Source organism: Chenopodium album, chromosome 7, assembly GCF_948465745.1.
Source record: "Chenopodium album chromosome 7, dcCheAlbu1.1, whole genome shotgun sequence".
Classification (NCBI taxonomy): domain Eukaryota; kingdom Viridiplantae; phylum Streptophyta; class Magnoliopsida; order Caryophyllales; family Amaranthaceae; genus Chenopodium; species Chenopodium album.
The window spans coordinates 53,197,392-53,203,372 of NC_137840.1; the positions used below are offsets into that span (position 1 = coordinate 53,197,392).

Genomic DNA, 5,981 nt, shown 5'->3' on the forward strand with positions numbered 1-5,981 from the left:
TCTTCAAGGACCTTACCACTCCTAGTGGTGATAGAACAAACCGGTTCCTTAGGATAAATTTCTTGCGAGGGTAAAGAAGATGGGCTAGCACAATCTTTCAAAGGGTTAGCTAGTTAAACGATGTGGTTCTCAAGCATCTTTCCATGAGTTAATAGGCCATGAAACATTTTGTCACTAGAGGCTATGTAATCGTCCAACTTCTTGGCTTGATCTACCATGAAATTCGCTAGCTTACTCATAAATTTAGATTGTTGATCATAGGAATCATCACTTTGGCATTGAGTTATTGGAGTACATTTGGGTGAGGAACCCCTTTGAGCATCATTTTGAAAATTTCCTCTACTTTGGTTACTCCAATTTTGGCCGAAATTTTGACTATGATTACCATAACCTTGGTTATGATCCCCATATTCTTGACCGTTGCTTTGATCATTACAACCAAAGTTGTTATGGTTACCACGAAACCCTTGGGTTACTTGGTTCCTATAACCACTATTTTGGTTATAATTATCGTAGCTCCTATGGTTCTGATAGTTCCTATTTCCAACATTCTTTTGAGAATTAACTTTAGATCCAAATCCACTATTTCCAACATAATTCAAATGCAAATTTTCATTTTCATCGTATTCATCACATCCATCACAAGGAACATTTGGACAATTAGACGCATCATGATCATTTCTTCCGCATAAATCTCAAGCCAAACATTCTCTTATCTTGCAACAAGAAGCGAAAGGAGGGTTAGAGTAAGAGAATGTACCTCTCCCCTTAAATTGGGAGGGAATATCTTGTTCTTGTGAAGATGAATTTTCAAGGTTAGCCTTGATAGAAGCCACCTCCTTCCCTAAGTCCGAAATTAGAGTAGACAATTTATTGATGGCATTGCCTTGATCAACCGAGGCATACTCGTTTGTTGACTCTTCCTCAACCTCTTGCCAGCTCATGTAATTCCTCACTACATCATCTATCACATCAACAACCTCTTCCACCGTCTTGTTCATGATTGGGCCTCTGGCTCCGGCATCTAAACTCGACCTACCTTGAGGACTCAAACCACCATAGAAAATTTGAATTGTTTGATAAGTTGGAATTCCGTGGTGAGGGCACTCTCTTTGATACTCTTTGTACCTCTCCCATGCTTCATAAAGATTTTTGTTGTTTAATGAATACTACAAGAAGGGGGGTTGAATTTTAGTATGAGAATTTAGCCAAACTTTTTGCGGAATTAAAATTAAGTTAGCTAAAGGAACTGAGAGATTCACTAAAGGAACTAAAGAATGCAAGAGAGATTTTACGTGGAAAACTCCTTGGCCCTAACAAGGAGAAAAACCACGACCACTTGGGATTTTGGGAAAAGAATCTTCACTATAATAGGGCAAATGATCCTATTACAAGCTAAAGACTCAAACTCAAGTTCCTCTACGAACTTGAGACCCTGAGAAACAAGTCACCCAACTTGTTGCTCTTCTCTTCTCTTTCTCTCTTCTCACTTCTCTATTCTCTCTTCTCTTTCTCTTCTCTTTCTCTTCTCTCTCTCTCTTCTCTTTCTCATACACAAACGTTCACTCGAACTTCCCCATTCCCCAATTACAACTCGAAAGAAAAACAAACTCTAGTATAAGAACATTAAGAACACTCTAATGAACTTGTGTGGAATTGACACTTGACTCGATTTGAAGCTTGAAAAATTATGTGAGCAAGGGTGAGTTTTTCCAATAGAAATCAATGGCTATTTATAGATCAAAAAACTCTTTGGAAAATTCTCTTTGTGCAGCAATACCATTACGCCACTACTCATACCCACTAAGAAGATCATGTTCCTGAAATTAAGGAAACATGAACTCCTCAATGTGCAAGACCATGACTTGAAGAAAATCATGGAGGAGTAGGCCGAAAGGTTTTAGAAAACGTGGGAGATTTTATTTGCAAAAGATATTTTTAGAAAATCAGAATAAAAATAAAATCCTCCTTTTTGTTTGAAAAGATAATCGTTTAGAAAATAACAACTTCCCTAAAATTTAGCTAGCACAAAATTATCTTTTTAGACCAATTCCACACAGATTTTTCGAGTGCAAATTAATATCTTATACTTACATAAATCCTAAAATATAAAAAAAATATTTTGTCTTCATGTTCTCTACTGAAGCTTCTACTCCGAGGCTTCTGTTCCTTGGGAGGAACTTCTCTTCTCCAGTCTTCATTTCTGAAGCGCCAGTTCCTGTGAGGGAACTCTTCTTTATGGCTAGCTTTGCTTCTGGCCTTCTTGTTCCTCATGGTATATTTACAAGACACTTCATTCTCCTAGTCTTTGTAACTGAGTACACACTTAAACAATCAAGCACTTATTAGTTTGTAAGTAAGTGAGGTTGTGTCATCATCAAAATCATTAAGTCCAACAATATTCCCCCTTTTTGATGATGACAAACAAACCAAACTTACTTACAAGGAAACAGAGATAATCCATTTTATTCCTAAAGTAAAGAAAATGAAAAAACAAGATACAATGCAGAATGGAAACTAAGTTAAGAAAATAAAACCAATGCATAAATAAATAACTTAAGGAAAAACTGAAAAACTTGAAAAGAACTTGTATATACATTATACCTGCTTGTAGAGATTAGACAGCTTGTGAAGATTTCGAACAGAGACCATAGAATGACTAAGTTTCCTTGATAGTTTGCATCCTTTTCCCCCTTTTGGCATTATAAGAAACTAACACACAAGTATATAGTATACCATAACACAGCACCATCTAGTGGTTTAGTGTTAAGACAAGAAGCATGCATAGAGAGAAAACATTCACAAAGAATATAGGCAAAAGAAACATAGACATTCATCATCCAAAACCGATTAAAAACATCGGCCAAATGTACCAAATTCACAAGTTTGCCAAAAGAAATTTTAAAAAGTGCCCAAAATATTACAGACCAAATTAAAAATTGTTTCCAAAAGCAAATAAACATAAGTTTCATAAACATAAAGAGGCTGCAAAGAAAGGTAGGTTAAGAAGCAATGCTCTGGTCATCATCAACAGCAAGATCCTCCAGCTTCTTGCTGATTTGTGACACTATGTCCTTCACAATGGACTGTCTCCCTTGTTCAGCGCTTGAGACCAGCTTCTTGACATCAGTGCTCAGAATGAGCATGCTCTTCTTCAGTTCTTCCATGTTTTGCTTTGAATCCTCTTGTTCCTTCAGCACCTTCAGGAGCATATCCTTCATCTCCTTGACATCCTCGCTGGGAACCTTTGATGGGGAACTGAAAGCGGCGAAACCTGTTCCTGCAGATGCATACTTGCCCAGACTAGGAGAGCTTGAGACTTTCTGTAATTCCTCTTGCACCCCAGTCATATCAATGCAAATGGGTACAGAGGGCTCCTTTTTCTTCAGCAGCCTCAAGCTCTTCCTTTTCTTCCTTCCCCCTGTCTCAATCACTTCCTCAACCACCTTTTCCTCTTCCTCCTTCTGAATATCCCAGTAGCTCTCTCCTCTTCCCCCTCAGCCATAGCACCTACTTCCTTTGGCCTCTTATCTTTTTCTTCCAACACAACCTCAAAACATCCATCTACAACCTTCATCTTATGATTTTCAAGGAAAATAGGCTGCATGTACTCGGTGTTTTTGAGGGGCAGGGGTTCCTTATCAACGAAGGAAATGCCAAAGCTTTCAAAGACATAGGTGAGAAGGTTACCATATCCCACCTTCCATCCTTTTGGAACACAGTGGGAAAGATGTTGAACCATGATAGAGGGCAAGTTGATTTGGATCTTTTTGGCTAGGCAATAGATTAGGATAGAATCAAGCTTGTTGGCACTGTCTCTCTTTTGAGAACGAGGGATTATATCATTGAACAAATTTTAAAAGGATTTTATCAAGAGGGGTTAGATCATTGTGGTTTATGTAGGTTTCCTCAGGGTCACCACCTAAATACTCCACTATTTCATCAATATTGGCATCAGGAAGAGGGTTCCTTATACATTATTTTTGAAATAAATATCATAACCAGTATTAGGCACATCAAACAACTCAGCCAAATACATAGCATCAAACTCAATATCCTTCTTAAGCACACAACAACGAATTACACCTTTAGAATACTTAAAGCTTTTACAGAAATCCTTCATAGCATCAACATACATACTCCGATTAAAGCATTCATTCAACAAATTCACCCAATTCTGAGCCTCAAAAAAATCTAGCAATTCATAAAGCTTAACAGATCTACACCAAGGTAAATTAAGTGCCAAACCTATCACAAAGTGGTCACTGATCTTTTCCAGCCTCTTCATGGAAGCAGGCTTGTCGCGATAGTTGACACCCATCTCCGGAATGTTCTCGATTTCTTCTTGCATGTCTTCAGCTTTCCTTTTGCGAGAAGTGCTTGAATCAGTGGGAGATTCATGCTTGGAGGCTTCAGGATTTTGTGGTTCCGGGATGATTTCCATGGTGATTTCTTGGGTAGGGTTTGTATTTGTTTCGGCTTCAATTTGGGTTTTTGGAGAGGTAGACATTGGAGAGTAATTTTGATCGGAAAGATGAGAGAGAAGGTAATTTTTGTGTGGTGTAAATTTTGGTGAGTCTGACATCTTATATGGTGGAGGTAAATTGGTGAAGTGAGGTGTCGTTTGGTAGGTGAAGTGAATTTAGTTGATTTGACACTCATATTTATTGCTTAGGGAAATGCAAACCGTGTTTTAAGAGAGTAATGTAAGTGGGCTACTTTTTGAACAAAAGATATTGATGAATTTAGATGCATTCATCCGATTTTTGTGTTTATATAAAAAGAAGTTGGAATTTTGAAAAATAGATAAACACAACAATTTTATCTCTTGAATTTTTTTAGTAAAGAACACTTGCAAATACAACTTGATACACGGAATAAATCAACAAGGCTCATGCAACCGATTTTGGACTTTTCATATTCTATGACTTTCAAATTTACATGCCCTTAGTAAATATTACTTCTGCTCACAACCTGTCTTAACTGTGTAATTAAACATATAACACTTGTGCACAGTATACAACAGATTAAGCATGTCAGTTTGAGTTTCATACCTGAGGGAACTTGATGCATTTTTCTCAGTATAACTTAATCATCCCAAGTTCCATTCTCATCTTCTCATGCCTTTCTCTATTCAAGGGTTTTGTTAATATATCTACAATTTGATTGTCAGTTTGGCAGAAATCTAATTTAATCAAACCCTTTTCAACATTATCCTTAAGGAAATGATGCCTTACATGAATATGCTTAACTCTTGAATGATGGACTGGATCTTTAGATATGCAAATTGCACTAGTGTTATCACAGTAGATAGTAATGCAATTAAATTTAATACCAAAGTCACGCAACTGTTGTTTAATCCAGAGGACTTGAGAGCAACAAGCAGCTGCTGCTACATACTCAGCCTCTGCAGTAGACAATGCAACAGTATTTTGTTTCTTGGAACCCCAAGAAACTAGACAAGAGCCAAGGAACTGAACCATACCTAAGGTGCTTTTCCTATTGACTAGGTCACCTGCATAGTCAGCATCTGTGAATCCTCTAAGCATAAGGTCATCACTTCTAGGATAGAACAGACACAGGTCATTTGTTCCTTTGAGGTATCTCAGAATTCTCTTAACAACCGTTAGATGTGATTCTTTAGGATTAAACTGAAATCTAGCACACAATCCAACACTAAAAGAAATGTCAGGCCTACTGGGTGTTAGATATAGCAATGAACCAATCATACCTCTGTAAGTGGTTTGATCCACACTTGTTCCTTGTGGATCCTCATCAATTCTTGTTGCTGTTCCCATAGGTGTATGATTTGTCTTGGCATTCTCCATGTTGTACTTCTTCAGAAGTTCCTTTACATACTTCTGTTGGTGAATCATTATTCCTTCAGCTGTTTGCTTTATTTGAAGTCCAAGAAAGAAATTCAATTCTCCCATCATGCTCATCTCAAATTCACCACCCATTAGCTCAGCAAAGTACTTGCA

General features: G+C 37.5%; 1 pseudogene; it reads left to right on the plus strand.

Annotated features, from left to right (window-relative positions):
- The first annotated feature begins 1,089 nt into the window (after positions 1–1,089).
- Positions 1,090–1,204, plus strand: LOC145641357 (small nucleolar RNA R71; annotated as a pseudogene).
- The last annotated feature ends 4,777 nt before the right edge of the window (positions 1,205–5,981 follow it).